The 19,607-nt window shown below is 44.4% G+C and overlaps 1 pseudogene; it reads right to left on the reverse strand.

Moving 5' to 3' along the window:
• LOC126092750 (probable ATP-dependent RNA helicase DDX17) overlaps nucleotides 1–19,093 on the reverse strand; it is a 66,313-nt pseudogene extending 47,220 nt beyond the window's left edge.
• Nucleotides 19,094–19,607: the final 514 nt, after the last annotated feature.

The following is a 19,607-nucleotide window of genomic DNA, read 5'->3' on the forward strand; positions in this document are numbered from 1 at the left end:
ACCCACAGGTCATGTAAATGGGTTCCATAGGATTACATAAGGCGAATTTGGTTGTCGAGACATCAACGTGAATTCACTATAATTTGTAAGATGGCAAGAACTAAGCCCCTTGGATGAAGTCATTAAAAATCACCGAACTCACGTTGAGCGAACAGTAGGGCTGAACAAAAATGACTGCCAAGGCACAATGCATCTTGTAGAGGGTACAGTATGAACGTATTTGAATAATTAATGTTGGGTGATGGCTTTAAAGTAATTCACGCGACATGAAAAATTTGTGGAAATGCGTCGATTTACTGGAGGCTAGTTTATCCCAGGGAAGTATTCAGAGTTGACTGCGGCCAGGTGCCGGCTGGGGAGCAGCGAAGGGAAGCAACAATAGGCAGCTTAGGGCGGCTCAAACTCTGAGAAAGCGGTAACGAGGCGCATCCTCCAGCTGCCTTAATATGACTGACAGTGAGGGGGTGGTTGACACCATGCTGGTGTACCGGGAAGCAGACGGAGAACTTATACGCCTGTTGATAAATGTCCGTCGTCCCATTTTCAGTGAAACATACAAGAAAGCCGCGCAAAGCTACGGTGGAGCGGTCAACAGAGGCCGAAATACACGTGTTCGTGACTATAGCAACTTCACGCTGAATTTACGGTCCGCAGAGTCTGAAGTAAATCAGGTGAAGAGCTACAGAATGAAATATGCCGGCCTCCGATGGGAATGTAGGACCAAGGAATTTGACGTACTCTCTTGGGAGTCAGAATTTCGGAAAAATTGGTGTTTTATGAAAATGCTAACCTTGATGGGTGGCCTGGGAGGAGCTAAATAGCAGAAGTTCAGAGGAAGGGAAATTTTGTGGGAATTTGTTCACTTCCAGAGCAGGCATTGGTCGGCACTGGGAAGCGACGCACAATTAATGCGACTTGCGCTGCAATTGGCGTAAGTGATTTTGCTGGAAGGGAAAACGAGGCGAAGAGTGGACTGGCAGAAGTCTCGGTAGAGGTCTTCCATTCCCAACTTGCCTAGAGTGCGGACGTGGCGTTCTTTACTCAGCTTGCCTGAGAGAGAGTAAGCATCTATGCAGTTTAGGACTTAGCAAACGGAACGATTGAGCTTGGAGATAGAAAGTTTTCGTTCAGCTTTATACTGAGCAAGATAGCTAGGAGTGAATAGATGAGCGCAGACTTGCAGCACCACAAGGCCGGCCGACGTCCGCACAACGACGACGCCCCGCCACGCTGAATTCTATGATATTGCGCCCACTTCGGCTAGAGTTAGGCCACTGATTAATTTGTTGGATCACGTCGGCAAAGTTTCCATGAGGGTTTCATGGGCAGTGTATTGTAGAATTCTTCTCGCACTTCGCATTACACCTGGGTCAGTCAGTATGAATTAATTTTGATTTATTGCGCTTTACTCCATGTAAACGCAATTTATTCCCACTGCCTGTTAGGAGAGTCATGTAATGTGATGATTGAACGTCGTGAGTTAAAATAAATTTGTGCTAATTGACTGCATCTGTTTTCAATCAAGTAGTTGAAATCCCAAGTCTCTTTCTTAATTAAGTTTATGTTCAACATTTGCATCTGGTGTTCAATAGCTGAATATAACATCAATTTGCACCCCCTTTTAATTAAAAGGGATCAATTCTGAACCAATTAATGTCAACACTGCCACTGCAGTTCAATCAGGAGTCACAGGGCCTTATTACTTTCTTTGCAGTATCCGATATTGCGGCAGTTTTGCACTCTCTGTTGATCTGTTAGTCAATTAACTGGGATGAACACACGCCAAAACCAGATAAGTGACGGGTGAGGTGTTACAAATTCTCCTCAAAAAACTGTAGCACAGTTCTGGCTCCGAGACACGGACAGTTATACTGCTGAAAGATGACAGAAGGAAGGAAGGAACATTGGGTTTAACGTCCCACCGATATTGAGGTCATTAGAGATAGATCAAGCCTGGATTGTGTCAAGGATGGGGAAGGAAATCGGACATAGCCTTCCAAAGGAACCATCCCGTCATTTGCCTGCAGCGATTTAGGGAAATCACAGAAAACCTAAACCTGAATGGCGGGTCGCAGGTCTGAACCGTCGTCCTCCCGAATGTGTGTCCAGTGTGCTAACCACTGTGCCACCTCGCTCGGCATTGCTGACGGGGAAGCTATCAAGCATGAAGGAATGCAGGTGATTCGCAGCTGTCAGCATGACTTCGATTACTACCACAGGGCCCATGCATGTGGAGGAGAATTTCTACCATACCGTAATACTGCTCCGACCAGCCTGCGTCCGTGCGCGCTACGCGTTTCGAGCCGCTATTCACCTCGATGGCAGTGTTTGCGGAGCCCATCGACCTAGTGCAGCAAAAATGTGATTCATCCAAGGAACTGGCAAGTTTCCATTGATCGACTGTCGAATCCCGACGGTCTCGTTCCCACTGCAGTGTGCAATTCACCCCTTTCTGTGCAAAGTTAGATTTAATCTTGAATAGTGAAGATCATCCTTTCTCCTAGTATTGTAGTTATGCACACTGCTATTACTTTTGAATTGTGTTTGGTTGTTAATAACAAATTTCATAAGAGAGTATATATACTGAGAAGCTACTGTGAATATCCCTAGATCCTTAAATAAATGTCTGCAGGATGATCTTGGGTGGACTCCAGCTATTATTCTGATTACACGCTTTTGTGCAATAAATACTTTATTCCTCAGAGATGAATTACCCCAAAATATGATGCCATATGAAAGCAACGAGTGAAAATAGGCGTAGTAAGCTAATTTACTAAGATGTTTATCACCATAGTAAATTAGCTTACTACGCCTATTTTCACTCGTTGCTTTCATATGGCATCATATTTTGGGGTAATTCATCTCTGAGGAATAAAGTATTTATTGCACAAAAGCGTGTAATCAGAATAATAGCTGGAGTCCACCCAAGATCATCCTGCAGACATTTATTTAAGGATCTAGGGATATTCACAGTAGCTTCTCAGTATATATACTCTCTTATGAAATTTGTTATTGACAACCAAACACAATTCAAAAGTAATAGCAGTGTGCATAACTACAATACTAGGAGAAAGGATGATCTTCACTATTCAAGATTAAATCTAACTTTGGCACAGAAAGGGGTGAATTATACTGGCACAAAAGTCTTTGGTCACTTACCAAATAGTATCAAAAGTCTGACAGATAACCAACAAGTATTTAAGAAGAAATTAAAAGAATTTCTGAATGACAACTCCTTCTACTCCATAGAGGAATTTTTAGATATAAATTTAAAAAATATATATAAAAAAATAAAAAATAAAAAAAATAAAAATAAAAAAAAACAAAAAATGAAAAAGTTGTTATATTAACTTAAGTATGTTGTTAAATTAACTTAATTATGTCTTGTATTGGAAAATTTGACTCGTTCCACATCATTACGAAATATCGTATTCATGATCCATGGAACTAGTATTAATCTAATCTAATCTAATCTAATCTGAACACGTAGCGGTTGTCTGCTGTGGAGCTCCATGTTCAACAATACACGATGAATGGCGTGCTCTGAAACACTCGTGTGTGCACCAGCATTGTGCTCTTTCGGCTTGTCTGCTCTTTGGTATATCCTACTTCAAGGAGCAGACAAGACTCCAAACCCCACGTTCTGCAAAGGGTCGTGGACGTCTAACCATTTAACATATAGTGGTGGATTCACTGTCCCTCTACCTCCTTCCATGGATGCTCACGACAGAAGCATGTGATCATTGGACCAGCTTCACCGTTTTCGAGATACTCGTTCACGGGCTCTGCGTAATAATAATGTAGCCTTGGTCAAAGTCTCTTATCTCAGTGGATTTACCCATTTTCAGACCATCTCTTCGCTAGGGTGTTCTCCGACCGTGTCTGCTTCATCTACATACTGTTGTTACCGCGTCACGTGCCCGCAGCTCTACTGGGCGGTATCCACCACCGCAGAGGGCAGTGGTCATAAAGTTTTGCCTTATCAGTGTACATCGTGGTCACCGCCATCTTCGGGCAGAACTTCTGACGAAGCACATCGTGGGTGGCAACCCGCTGAGGACAGGGCTGATGCAGAGAGATACTGCAGCCTGAGACAGCCACCGGATTCAGTAGATTCCTTGCCAGCTTGCTAAGCTGGTTTGTACTGTATGTGCAATGGACGGAGGACTCAGTCTTACATTCAACCTTTTATATTTATTTATATCAGATGATTTCTCAGAGACAGGTTGCATAATTTAATGACTGCTTATAATTAAAATTTGGTAACGTTATCGAATGAAAGGAAATTCGCATCTGGACCAACATCTACTGTTTACTCAATAAGTACGAGAAATGAAAATAGTGGAGCACATTACAAATTTACATGTATGGAAGAGAATCACAGTACGAATTCATTTAAATGAATCACTGTGTAAGAAAGTTTAATGTACTGGAATACATTCAGCATCCCTATCTTTAATTCACAAGATACAACGACCCAATGCGCCATAACTTAATGAAAATCAACATCATGAAACAGCTGAAAATGCTCCTGGTAGAGCACAAAAAGACGAATATGATTCTCTTTGAAAGACAGTGACGGAAGAGTGGAGGACCATCTGCCTCAATCCTCATTCTGCCTTCCTTACCAAAAATTTTAGTATAGAAACACATTCACGCTCTTTTGACACAGAACATTCCAAATCCTTTACCAAGTCTCTCTCTGTAGTGAAGCCTTCATACTCAGCACCTCTTTCTCACTTTGACTATTGATATTTTCTCTTTGTCTCCCACTATCACTGTCTTCTTTCCTTTCTCTCGCCCTTCATTGCTGCTGTGTCCTTCTCTGTCACTTTCATTGTCTCTTTGACCCTTTGCCATAGTCTTTGCCCCATTCTTTTTCTCTGCCATTGGCACCGTCTCTTCCTCGTTTATCATTTGCAGTCTACCTCTTTGAGCATCATTTTCACCTCTCCACACATATCCTTGGGAATGGTTTGCTTGTGGTTTTCGGACATGTCCGAAAGAACAGATGCCATCTTAGTATGTATATAGTTAAGGCTCACCGACCACTCAATCTTCTTCTTCTGTGCGAATGCACAAACAGTGCCCGAACTCTTACGGGAATCGGCAACGCGCCGCGATTAATGAGTATAATGGGCGGGGGCACTATGAAATGTAGTGCGGGACAATACGTTGAGAATGTGGGTTTCGCGGGAGGCGTGCCAGAGATAAATCCCTGCAGTCGCGCTATCCTCTGTGTCCTCGGTGGCTCAGATGGATGCCGGCACGGTAGCTCAGCGAGTTCGGTCTGTAATAAAAAATAAAAAAATAAAAACTGAGTGAAACGATGAACAACGAACTTGAACGGATGTCATGTGACGTCCGCAACGACCAAACACAACGATCAACAACCAACAAAACGAAAAAAAAAGATGGATAGAGCGTCTGCCATGTAAGCAGGAGATCCCGGGTACGAGTTCCGGCCGGGGCACACATTTTCATCTGTCCCCTTTGACGTATGTCAACGCCTGTAAGCAGCTCAGGATGTTCATTTCATTGTAATTTCATTCTAATGAACTGCATGGTCAGCGATGGTATCTGTTCTTTCGGACATGTATATGTAATAAGAATAATTTTGTTGAGAACCTTCTGGTTAAAATTTGATATTGTTGTGTTTAGAGTTATTCCGATTAATCAGGACGAAATGCGTTATCTTGAAAACTGTCCTAACATTGTCACATTACAACCTATGTAAATTGGTGTATTTCTTTGATAATAATTCTGAATTAAAAACAATTTTTGTGCAGCTTAAACACCATTATTCTCTGTCATATAATTAGGGTCCACTCCTTACTCCAGTCATTTATTCTATAGACGCTAACACACTGACAGGGCGTTTATGCGGATGTCTGACGAAAGAGAAAAGGAGTGGAGTGTCAGAACTGACTCATAAGGTTCGTTTCACATGAGTGACATGCACTGCCGCAGTAGGGTAGAGAAGGCAAGCAGCGGAAATATGCCCCTATCGGAACACAAAGAAGGCGAATGTGCTTCTGTTTAAAGGAAATTTAGAAATTTGTGGTAAGATCTTATGGGACGAAACAGCTGAGGTCATCAGTCCATAAGCCTACACTCTACTTAATCTTACTTAAACTAACTTACGCTATGGACAACACACACCCCCATGCCCGAGGGAAGACCCGAACCTCCGACGGTGGGAGCTGCCCAGACGGTGACAAGACACCTCAGACAGCGCAGTTACTCCAAACGGCCTTGTTTAAAAGACTCTGACTGAAAAATGGGGTACCAGTTACTCCACTCTACCTTCCTTGGCAAGTTAAAATTTTTCCCAAAATCGTTGACATGTGAATAGATTTGCTCTTTTCAAGCTGAGTGAGAACGAGGCATTGGCAGTGGGAAAGAGATGGAAAAGTTATAAATCCTGGAAGATAGTAGACAGTGGTTGTGGTATAAAGAGAGTGAAGGTGACAATGGCATTGCGAAAGAGAGGGACACAGTGGCAGTGAAACGTAATTGACAGTGACAGAACAGTGCTAGGAAAACAGTGAAGGAGACAATGCCATTGGGAAGTGGGTGAGAGCTGGTGACCATGGCAATGACAATGAAGAGGAGACAGATAGTGACAGTGAGAAGAGGCAACAGCAGTGGGAAAGGATGAATGGAATAGTAGCAGTATGAGGAAGCAAGACGGAGATACATACTTTTTTCATATTAGGTGCATTATGCTGCCACCTACTGACAGATACTCCACATCAGCGACCTCAGTAGTCATTAAACATCGTGAGAGAGCAGATTAGGGCGCCCCGCGGTACTCACGGACTTCGAACGTGGTCAGGTGACTGGATGTCACTTGTGTCATACGTCTGTACGCGAGATTTCCACACTCCTAAACATCCCTAGGTCCACTGTCTCTGATGTGATAGTGAAGTGGAAGTGTGAAGGGACACCTACAGCACAAAAGAGTACTGGCCGACCTGTCTGTTCACTGAAAGAGACCGCCGACAGTTGAAGAGGGTCGTAATGTGTAATCTATCCAGACCATGACACAGGAATTCCAAACTTCATCAGGATCCACTGCAAGTACTGTGACAGTTAGGCGGGAGGTGGGAAAACTTGGATTTCATATTCGAGCGGCTGGTCATAATCCACTCATCACGCCGGTAAATGCCAAACGACGCTTCATTTTGTATGAGGAGCGTGACCATTGGACGATTGAACAATGGAAAAACGTTGTGTGGAGTGACGAATCACGGTACACAACGTGGCGACCCGATGGCAGGGTGTGGGTATGACGTCATCTGCCAGCTTGTGTAGTGCCAACAGGAAAATTCGGAGGCGGTGGTTTTATGGTGTAGTTGTGTTTTCCATGGAGGGGCCTTGCAGCCCTTGTTGTTTTGCGTGGCGCTATCACAGCACAGGCCTACATTGATGTTTTAAGCACCTTCTTGCTTCCTACTGTTGAAGAGTAATTTGGGGGTAGCGAATGCATCTTTCAGCACGATCGAGCACCTGTTCATAATGCACGACGCTTGGCAGAGTGGTTACACGACAATAACTTAACTCCTCCCGAACAGGCTATGAAGGCCCAAAGGTACTGACCGGCCGCCGTGTCATCCTCAGCCCACAGGCGTCACTGCATGCGGATATGGAGGGGCATGTGGTCAGCACACCACTCTCCCGGCCATATGTCAGTTTCTGAGACCGGAGCCGATACGTCTCAATCAAGTAACTCCTCAATTTGCCTTACAAGGGCTGAGTGCAATCCGCTTGCCAACACTTCTCGGCAGACCGGATGGTCACCCATCCAAGTGCTACCCCAGTCCGACAGCGCTTAACTTCGGTGATCTGACGAGAACTGGTGTTACAACTGCGGCAAGGCCGTTACCTTCCCGACAATAACATCCCTATAATGGACTGGCCTCCACAAAGTCCTGACCCGAATCCTGTAGAACACCTTTGGTTTGTTTTGGAACGCCGACTTCGTGCCAGGCCTCACCGACCGACATCGATACCTCTCCTCAGTACAGCACTCCGTGAAGAATGGGCTGCCATTCCCCAAGAAACCTTCCAGCACTTGGTTGAACGTATGCCTGCGAGAGTGGAAGCTGTCCTCAAGGCTAGGTGGGCCAACACCATACTGAATTCTTCCATTAGCGATGGAGGGCGCCACAAACTTGTAAGTCACTGTCAGCCAGGTGTCCATGTACTTTGATCACACAGAATAATAACAGTGAGAGGAGGCAGTAGTAGTAAGATAGAACAAAGCGGGCTTTGGCTGTGAGGCAGGAGATAGTGGCAGAGAGATACAAAGAGATGATGACAATTAGTTGAGCTGAATGAATGAGCGAGAATGGGCAGGTAAGAATGGATAGTCTAGTGGATGTGAGATCTTTTAGGAGTGAGATGAGTTAAAGAGAGAGAGCGAGAATATATCTGAACGTCAAAATTTTTGAGAAAATTTTTGAATTGGAGTTGATTTGAAGGAGGAGACCAAACTGCGAGGTCATCGGTCTCATCGGATTAAGGAAGGAAGTCGTCCGTGACCTATCAAAGGAACCGACCTGGCATTTTCCTGAAGCGATGTAGGGAAAACATGGAAAACCTGAATCAGGATGGCGGGACGCGAATTAAACCGTCGTCTTCCCGAATGTGAGTCCAGTGTGCTAACCACTGCGCCACCTCGCTCGATGCAAAAGGTTTTGAAGGTGCCAAGGAACGTAGAATGAAGCAGCTGGTACCCCACTTTGCAGTCAGACTCTTTTAAACTGGGGTATATCCGCCATATTCGTTTTTTTAGTGCTCCGGCAGGAGTATTTTTCCTGTGTTTTTTTTTTTTCTTCCTGCGTCAAAGCCGCTACGATCTTGTTAATGGATAAAATCATTTTCCCAATGTAATGTTTTGTCAGAAATTAAAACTTACTTGTACATCAAAACTCGCCAAAAATAGAGAAAGAAAAAAAAAGAAAAACCTATCCACTTTCATTTATGACAAAATCTTACAGATTCTACGGAACCACGAATTTAGCCCTTAACAAGTTTCATGACCAATATTTTCCTGGATCACTGACGTTATTGTGGTCTTCCGTCCGAAAACTGGTTCGTTCCCCACGCTAGCTTATCCTGCAAAAGCTTCTTCATCTCTGCATAACTATTGCAACCTACATCCACTGGAAGCCGCTTACTGCAGTCAAGCCTCTTTCTGTCTCTACAATTTTTACGCCCCACGCTGCCTTCCATTACCAGATTGACGATTCCTTAAAGTGTCAGGATGAGGTCTGTTAACCCCATCCTTTAGTAACATTCTACCAATACTGATCTTCCAAGCTCTCCTCTGACAGAATTATGGTGTCGCTGACAAAGCGAAACGTTTTTATTTCTTTTCTCTTAACCTTAATTTACTTTCATAATTTTTCTTTTGTTTATTTTAGAGCTCGCTATATACAGGGCTATTACAAATGATTGAAGCGATTTCATAAATTCACTGTAGCTCCATTCATTGACATATGGTCACGACACACTACAGATACGTAGAAAAACTCATAAAGTTTTGTTCGGCTGAAGCCGCACTTCAGGTTTCTGCCGCCAGAGCGCTCGAGAGCGCAGTGAGACAAAATGGCGACAGGAGCCGAGAAAGCGTATGTCGTGCTTGAAATGCACTCACATCAGTCAGTCATAACAGTGCAACGACACTTCAGGACGAAGTTCAACAAAGATCCACCAACTGCTAACTGCATTCGGCGATGGTATGCGCAGTTTAAAGCTTCTGGATGCCTCTGTAAGGGGAAATCAACGGGTCGGCCTGCAGTGAGCGAAGAAACGGTTGAACGCGTGCGGGCAAGTTTCACGCGTAGCCCGCGGAAGTCGACGAATAAAGCAAGCAGGGAGCTAAACGTACCACAGCCGACGGTTTGGCAAATCTTACGGAAAAGGCTAAAGCAGAAGCCTTACCGTTTACAATTGCTACAAGCCCTGACACCCGATGACAGTCAAACGCTTTGAATTTTCGACGCGGTTGCAACAGCTCATGGAAGAGGATGCGTTCAGTGCGAAACTTGTTTTCAGTGATGAAGCAACATTTTTTCTTAATGGTGAAGTGAACAGACACAATGTGCGAATCTGGGCGGTAGAGAATCCTCACGCATTCGTGCAGCAAATTCGCAATTCACCAAAAGTTAACGTGTTTTGTGCAATCTCACGGTTTAAAGTTTACGGCCCCTTTTTCTTCTGCGAAAAAAACGTTGCAGGACACGTGTATCTTGACATGCTGGAAAATTGGCTCATGCCACAACTGGAGACCGACAGCGCCGACTTCATCTTTCAACAGGATGGTGCTCCACCGCACATCCATCATGATGTTCGGCATTTCTTAAACAGGAGATTGGAAAACCGATGGATCGGTCGTGGTGGAGATGATGATCAGCAATTCATGTCATGGCCTCCACGCTCTCCCGACTTAACCCCATGCGATTTCTTTCTGTGGGGTTATGTGAAAGATTCAGTGTTCAAACCTCCTCTACCAAGTAACGTGCCAGAACTGCGAGCTCGCATCAACGATGCTTTCGAACCCATTGATGGGGACATGCTGCTCCGAGTGTGGGAGGAACTTGATTATCGGCTTGATGTCTGCCGAATCACTAAAGGGGCACATATCGAACATTTGTGAATGCCTAAAAAAACTTTTTGAGTTTTTGTATGTGTGTGCAAAGTATTGTGAAAATATCTCAAATAATAAAGTTATTGTAGAGCTGTGAAATCGCTTCAATCATTTGTAATAACCCTGTACTTAAACCTAACTAACCTAAGGACATCACACACATCCATACCTGCGGCAAGATTCGAACCTGCGACCGTAGCGGTCACGCGGTTCCAGACTGAAGCGCCTAGAACTGCTCGGCCACAGCGGCCGGCCCAATAAACTCAAGTAATCCTTCTTTTATAATCCCTGGTTGAAACTTAGAACATAAATTTAAAAATTAAATTTAATAGTCTTTACACTCGCTTGTTTTTCTTGTCAGCCAGTCACTTAACATTATACAAGATAAACCCATTGTTAACTAGCTGATTGGCTAACTTCAATGCCAATTAACTCAGAAACGGCGCAGAGAATAGAAATTTTTTGTTAACATCCATTTGTCAGCACAGTCTACCTTACAACACCCTTACGAGCTTTTCAGAGTGTTTCTGAGCATCCTCAAAAGAGATTAACTATCTATACACTATTTATGAGGAGCAACTAAAATTTGTTCATTGTTATACATCACTTTAAAAGCAATGTACAGTAGCTGGAATACACAATAAGCTACGAATTTTGTTTCACTTTAAAAGGTTTCAGACATTTATAAAATTTTTTATACACTGAAGCGCGAAAGAAACTGGTATAGGCAAGCGTATTCAAATACAGATATGTAAACAGGCAGAATATGCCGCTGCGGTCGGCAACGCCTATGCAGGGCGGAGAAAAATTGTGTCAGTAATTTTAACCCTGGATAGCTAATGCCAGTGGGAAGAAAAATAACTAATTTTTAAACTACGTAAAATGGCGCCATGCGATCCGATTAGCCGTGGGATTGCCCTGTTGCTGTTCGTCGGTTGACCGTCAGCGTTACAATGTCGGAGCGCGTGGCGTCAAGTTCCCATAGTTTAAAAACTGTGCGTTGTCGACCTACACAACATTAGTAATTTTGGTTCTTACTGGCATCAGCTATCCATTGTTAAATATTCGTGACACAATTTTTCTCCACCCTGTGTAAGACAACAAATCTCTGGCGCAGTTGTTGGCTCGGTTACTGCTGCTGCAATGGCACGTCAGCAAGATTTCAGTGAGTTTCAACGTGTGTCACAGCAGGCGCACGAGCGACGGGTCACAGTATATCCGAGGCAGCGATGAAGCAGGGATTTTCCCGTACGACCATTTCATGAGTGAACCGTGAATATCAGGAATCCGGTAAAACACCAATCTCCGACATCACTGTGGCCGGAAAAATATCTTGCAAGAACAGGGCCAACGACGACTGAAGAGTATCGTTCAACGTGACAGAAGTGTAACCCTTCCTCAAATTGCTGCGGATTTCAATGCTGGGCTCTCAGCAAGTGTCAGTGTGCGAACCATTCAACGAAACTTCATCGATATGGGCTTTCGGAGCTGAAGGCCCCCTCGTGTACCCTTGATAACTGCACGACACAAAGCTTTACGCCTCTCCTGAGCCCGTCAACACCAACACTGGACTGTTGATGAAAGGAAAAATGTTGCCTGGTCGGACGAGTCTCGTTTCAAATTGTATGGAGCGGATGGATGTGTACATGTATGGAGACAATCATCTGAATCCATGGACCCTGGATGTCAATAGGGGACTGTTCAAGCCGGTGGAGGCGCTGTAATGGTGTGAGGCGTGTGCAGTTGGAGTTAAGTTGGTTGCGTGTTCCACGGTACGGTATATATATTACAATACAGAGTTAAAGATTAACATTTCTATTATTTACCTCATTCTCTTAGATGGCACAAAATGCATATAGTATATTTAAAGATTTATTTGTTCCTATTGAAGAATTCATCTATGGTATAGAAGAAGTTGTCAAGGAGATATGATTTCAATTTATTTTTGAAGCTATTATTGCTGTCTGTCAGACATTTTATTTCATCTGGTAATTTGTCGAAACTTTTTATAGCAACATATTTTACCCCTTTCTGTGCCACAGATAGGTTGTGTAAAGGATAGTTTAAGTCTTTCTTTTTTCTGGTATTATAATCATGAATGTCACTGCTGTTTTTAAATTGGTCCATGTTGTTGAGAACAAATTTCATTAGTGAGTATATGTACTGTGAGCCTGTTGTAAGAATTCCCAATCTTTTAAAAAGATGCCTACAAGATGAGCGGCTATGAACCCCACGCATTATTCTACCCACTTTCTTTTGAGCAGTGAATACTTTTTGTCTAAATGTTGAATCACCCCAAAATATTAGTCCTTTTACATCAGAGAGTGAAAATATGCAAAGTATATTAGCTTACTAATTTCTATATCTTCAAAGTTGGCGATTATTCTGATTGCAAAAGTGATGTGGGATCCCTCATACGTCCAGTTACGACTCTGACAGGTGACACGTACGTAAGCATCCTGTCTGATTAGCTGCATCCATTCATGTCCGTTGCCCATTCCGACGAACTTGGGCAATTCCAGCAGGACAATGCGACACCACATACGTCAAGAATTGCTACAGAGTGGCTCCAGGAACACTCTTCTGAGTTAAAACACTTCCGCTGGCCACCAAACTCCCCAGAAATGAACATTGTTGAGCGTATCTGGGATGCCTTGCAACGTGCTGTTCAGAAAAGATCTCCAGTCCCTTGTACTCTTACGGAAATATGGACAGCCCTGCAGGATTCGTGGTGTTAGTTCCCTCAAGCAGTACTTTAAACATTATTTCAGTCCATGACACATCTGCGTGCTCGCGGGGGCCCTACACGATATTAGGCAGTTGTGCTAGTTCCTTTAGCTCTTCAGTGTATGTTTCGTAGAGTATACACTTAATTTGTTGTTCGTATTGTTCAAATGTTGAAATGTGTGTGAAATCTTATGGGAATTAACTGCTAAGGTCATCAGTCCCTAAGCTTACACACTAGTTAACCTAAATTATCAAAAATGGCTCTGAGCACTATGGGACTTACCTTCTGGGGCCATCAGTCCCCTAGAACTTAGAACTACTTAAACCTAACTAACCTAAGGACATCACACATATCCATGCCCGTGGCAGGATTCGAACCTGCGACCGTAGTGGTCGCGCGGTTCCAGACTGTAGCGCCTAGAACCGCTCGGCCACCCCGGTCGGCCCTAAACTATCCTAAGGACAAACACACACACACCCATGCCCGAGGGAGGACTCGAACCTCCGCCGCTACCAGCCGCAGAGTCCATGACTGCAGCGCCTCAGACCGCTCGGCTAATCCCGCGCGGCTGTTCGTATTGTTCTCCATCATTGTAGTTTACTTGAATAATAATTTAGTAATGCTTCATTTCTTTTAAATAACTTTCAAAAACATAAAATTTGTGTAGAAAGAATTGTAGAATTGTATTTACAGGGGGAAAAATACGATGTGAGTGTCGCAGCTTTGGAAGTTCTACCAGGGTTGCAGGACCTCATCAGCTCGGCTCTGATAGCTAGACCACAGGATAAGTAATCCAGCCGGTAAACAGGCAGTCACGATCGCGGCAGGGCCTCCAGTGACGGTACAGAGGAGAGCGCAGTGCACGCTTCGTGCTGCTTGCTGCCGCTGGGCTGCACGCTACTTGCGTCGCGATCTGCATAGCAGCTGAGGACCAGTCCGGCGAGCTGAAGTGCCACGTGGCGCGGTCGTTGCTCCGCCGGGGCGGGACGGGGTTGCAGCGCGGCCGTAAGCAGATGCACCCCCTCCCGCTGAGAGCTTCACTTTATTCTCTAACAGCCGTGGGAAGTGTGTCCTCCTAGCGCCTGTCCAACGGAAGGGCTGGCTTCCCGATATGTATTACACGTGGCGGCTACCAGCTTCTTATGCGGATAGCCCTCGAAAATACACACACCCAGCTACCGCAACTGAGATTTGTAAAAGCCCCTACTCACGCGCCAGTTTATCGACCGACCGACCGATTTCGTGGCAATCTTGTGTCCCGACCGACTTGCTATCGGCGATTTCAGCGCCGCCCTGTTCTCATCGCTGGTAGTGGATTGTTTACATAATTTTTGTATTTTCAACATTGCAGCACGGTCAGCAATCGTGATAATCTAATACATAAGAAACAATCAGCCTCGATTCCGGTAATGGAAATAACCTTTACCTAGGTTTCAGCCCAAGTAATTGAGACTTCTTCAGAAGATATACCTGAATCTGTAATGTCTAAAAGGGCATGGTCTAGAAATAAAACAAAAACAGTCTGAATAGGCGTAGTCACATTTTAAAAATGCGGTACATAAGTATTAAGTCAACACCGAGACTTGACTTAAGCTCTGGCGTGCGCCTCGTCTCCATGGACGCCGTGCGGTGGGCCTCGGTGAAACGTCCCCTTAGAAAAATTATAAATGGCTCTGAGCACTATGGGACTCAACTGCTGAGGTCATTAGTCCCCTAGAACTTAGAACCAGTTAAACCTAACTAACCTAAGGACATCACAAACATCCATGCCCGAGGCAGGATTCGAACCTGCGACCGTAGCGGTCTTGCGGTTCCAGACTGCAGCGCCTTTAACCGCACGGCCACTTCGGCCGGCCAGAAAAATTATAAATGACTGTGCTGAAACTGACACACAATATTTTTTGCGCAACGCAATCTGACTTTCAAAAATCCCTACAAAAGAATGCCCCTGACTAACAATAGCCTATACCTTTCATGAATCACTTACCTCACAAAAATCTTCGTTACTCGAACTACTGCAATGCAGCGAGCGCCGCTACTGCCAGATAAATAAAAGATTCAAACTACTCAAGGCACTAACTACTGATAGGCATAGTTAGTAAATGAAAGATTTTGATAGAGAACAAACAATGTATTTACCTTAATAGTGTACAAAAGTCATAATATATATATAGCAGTTCATGACATCCAGTCTTACAAATTTACTGTCTCTGATGGACACACGTCCAGATCATCCACTCTCAAAACTCCGCCATCTCTCTCCCCACATCCACCACTGCTGGCGGCTCACCTCCAACTGCGCAACGCTACGCGCTGTTACCAGCCAACTGCCCAACACTACAATAGCACTATTCCAACAATGCCACCCAGCCACAGACTGCACACAGCACAGCCAGTGATTTTCATACAGAGCGCTACATGGCGTTACCAACATAAAAACCTAAACAGCCTACTTACATAGTGGGCCTCGGGAGCTCCCGAAAGAACAGATGCCATCTTCATATCGTTTAATGCTAACCGGCTGATGACCTCCTTCAGTGCAGATTCACACGATTTGCCTGAACTCTTACGGGAGTCGGTGGATTGTCTGCCGCGAGTATGGCAGGCGCACTACGAATGTAGTGTGTGGACTGTTAGTTGAGACGGTCGGTCTCACGGGGAGCGTGCAGGCGATAAATCACTGCAGTCGCACTAAAACAAAAACTGGCCGTTTTAGACGTAATATTGCCAAAAAAGCCGAAAGAAAGCTGTAGGTAAAGAACGCATATGCAAATAAAGAAATTCGCCGACGCCCTGTTACTTAAGGAGATGGGAGTCGATCATTTCCTTAATTATTTAAGAAAGGCAGGAACATGCTTTTTGGAGCTATTAGACATACTCTTAACGAAAAAGAGTAGAAACATGAGAGAGGCTATAAGCTGCTAGGAGAAGCTGCATTACGATTTCTAGCCACTGGCAGAAGTTGAGGACCACAGATTCAGTGCAGTTCTATCCCCACAACTATTACCTAAAATGGTACCTGGAACCTGCAACATGATTTATAATAGCTTCAGGAAATACATTATGGTGAAGCCAAATAAATAAAATAAAAGATCTTCGTGTAAACGTTAATTTATTTATGTATGTAGAATAAAAGCTGTTCCTGTAACTTTAACAAATTCATTTGAAATTAGAAGAACATACTCTACAAATAGTGGTGGCGCACATCATCTAATAAACACAGTATAAAAATAAGAAATCAGGCATTTAGCGAGTGTTAAAACTGTAGAAAAGTCCTGCACTTTGCTCTTCATACAAAAAGCCTTGGATATATGTTGGATTTTCTTAACACTAACAATGTAACAGCTATATTTCACGAATAAAAGTCAGTCAACTGTCTATACTTCGGTCTTTAAGTTTTATTTCATACAAGTACCGAAAATGAAGTTTGGTCTAATGTATCTACATTTTGGTTTTTAGATGTAATTTCCGTTAAGTATCAGAAATAATACTTAAATACCGAAATACCGTAGGTCGACGAACTTTTATTCGTAAAATATTTGCCTTTTACTCTTTCTATGTGTCACATGCAACCATTATGGATTCGTTAAAAAATGAAAGAAGTGCTTCATTTCTACATCTCTACTGGTATACTCTTCACACGACGTGTTCCACAAACATCCGAAGTCTTTAAATTTCTCCAGAAACGGTAATTAAAGTTTTGTCCACCTCACACACTGTCATATACACTACTGGCCATTAAAATTGCTACACCAAGAAGAAATGCAGATGATAAACGGGTATTCATTGGACAGATATATTATACTAGAACTTACATGTGATTACATTTTCGCGCAATTTGGGTGCATATATCGTGAGAAATCAGTACCCAGAACAACCACCTCTGGCCGTAATAACGGCCTTGATACTCCCCGGCATTGAGTCAAACAGAGCTTGGATGGCGTGTACAGGTACAGCTGCCCATGCAGCTTTAACACGATACCACAGTTCATCAAGAGTAGTGACTGGCGTATTGTGACGAGCCAGTAGCTCGGCCACCATTGACCAGACGTTTTCAGTTGGTGAGAGATCTGGAGAATGTGCTGGCCAGGGCAGCAGTCGAACATTTTCTGTGTCTAAATGTGACTAAATGTAACTGGGTTTTCTCTTTTGATGCTAGTCAATTGTCAGGATGAGCATTACTGCAAAGGGCATTTGATTCTAAAGCATTATGTCAGGGTGAGAATACTAAATAAATTAATTTTTCTCTCTTAACAATATGTGGGCAGGGTGGGTTCTTCCTTGGCTCGGGTATGAGGTAGAACGAAAGAGCATTTTTACATAAGATAACTTTTATTGAAAGTTTTGTACAACTGTTGCCTTACTGGATGTTCTGGCTCGGAGAGCGGCAGCTGTGTCGTTTGCGAAGCCTTCTGCTGCGGCAGCGGCGGCGTCTGATTATGCGTGGCGGTGTGTATCTCGTGTCGCCCTCTCGCCCAGTTGACTGGAGTCGCGCATCGTGCTGTGGTCCGTTTAATTATTGAGAGCGAAGTCGTGCATCAGATGGTGATACCTTGGATGTGGCGTCCCAGTGTTTCTCTTCTCTAAGAGGCCGCGTGTGTCTGGGTTGTGCGCCGGCCAGCGGAACGGCGCGGCGGGGGAAAGCCAGTGTCACGGACTCGAACAACGGACTCCCGCTTGCCAGTCTTTGGCTGTCAGATCTTCATCCCAGCCCACAGGTGACTGCTGATGTGAGGCCGTCTCCTTCCCGTCCTCAGGAGTCACCCGGGTACGTAAAAATCAGTCTTCAAATACCTTTTAAATTCTGTCTTCTGGCGCCGAGGCTGCTGCTTGCTATTCCATTACAGCGGCGGACTTGGTGCGTCTGTGTATGATGTAGTCTCTTCTTGCATGACGGTCTTCAGCACCGAAACTGACTGAAAACTACTGCTACTCTTCTCTTCGAATATAGTTATGTCATCAACCTTCTTCTTTGTCTCAACGAAGATTATCGTTTTATTCCCCTTCTCAGAACATATCTCTCTCATCAGCTGTGACAGTTTTATTTCCTTTTCATGCTCCTGGCAAACGTCAATAATCTGCATAATGTTATGGTTGGCAGCAAGTGTCAATGAACCAATATTTATCTGTATATAATCTGTAAGGAAGTCTTCTGCTAATGCCTGCACCTCTTTAGGCCATGTAGCTGACCACGCCAATACCTGGCGATCTGGTCTGATCTGTTCAATTATTTTTCCAATCTGTGGTTCAATTCCCATGCCTAACATGCGATCTGCTTCATCAAGCACTAAGTACGTACAACGCCGCAAGTTTGTAATTCCCCTCTCCAGAAAGTCTATGAGACGACCAGGTGTGGCACTCACTATCTCCACTCCCCTCTCCAGATCACGAGTTTGTGGTCCCTTTGGGGCTCCTCCAAAGATTCACGTATTACGGATCAACGTTGATGTCCCAAAATCTCTGGCCACTATCTGTATCTGCTGGGCCAATTCTCGTGTAGGAGCAACAATAAGGACAATAGGACCATCACCACGAGACAACCTTTTCTGGTTGTTGATGTGTACTGTGGCTGGCAGGACATAAGCAAGAGTCTTCCTTCATCCAGTCTGGGCTATTCCAACCAAATCACGGCCACTTAGTGCAATAGGCCACCCCTGGGCTTGAATTGCTGTAGGCTCTGACCATCCTTGCTTCATGCGGTCGTGCATTATCCTGCTGAAATGTAGGGTTTCGCAGGGATCGAATGAAGGGTAGAGCCACGGGTCGTAACACATCTGAAATGTAACGTCCACTGTTCGAAGTGCCGTCAATGGGAACAAGAGGTGACCGAGACGTGTAACCAATGGCACCCCATACCATGACGCCGGGTGATACGCCAGTATGTCGATGACGAATACACGCTTCCAATGTGCGTTCACCGCGATGTCACCAAACACGGATGTGACCATCATGATGCTGTAAACATAACCGGGATTCATCAGAATAAATGACGTTTTGCCATTCGTGCACTCAGGTTTGTCGTTGAGTACACCATCGCAGGCGCTCCTGTCTGTGATGCAGCGTCAAGGGTAACCGCAGCCATGGTCTCCGAGCTGATAGGCCATGCTGCTGCAAACGTCCTCGAACTATTCGTGCAGATGGTTGTTGTCTTGCAAACGTCCTCATCTGTTGACTCAGAGATCGAGACGTGGCTGCACGATCCGTTACAGCCATGCGGATAAG

Source organism: Schistocerca cancellata, chromosome 7 (assembly GCF_023864275.1).
Source record: "Schistocerca cancellata isolate TAMUIC-IGC-003103 chromosome 7, iqSchCanc2.1, whole genome shotgun sequence".
In the NCBI taxonomy this organism is placed as follows: Eukaryota; Metazoa; Arthropoda; class Insecta; order Orthoptera; family Acrididae; genus Schistocerca; species Schistocerca cancellata.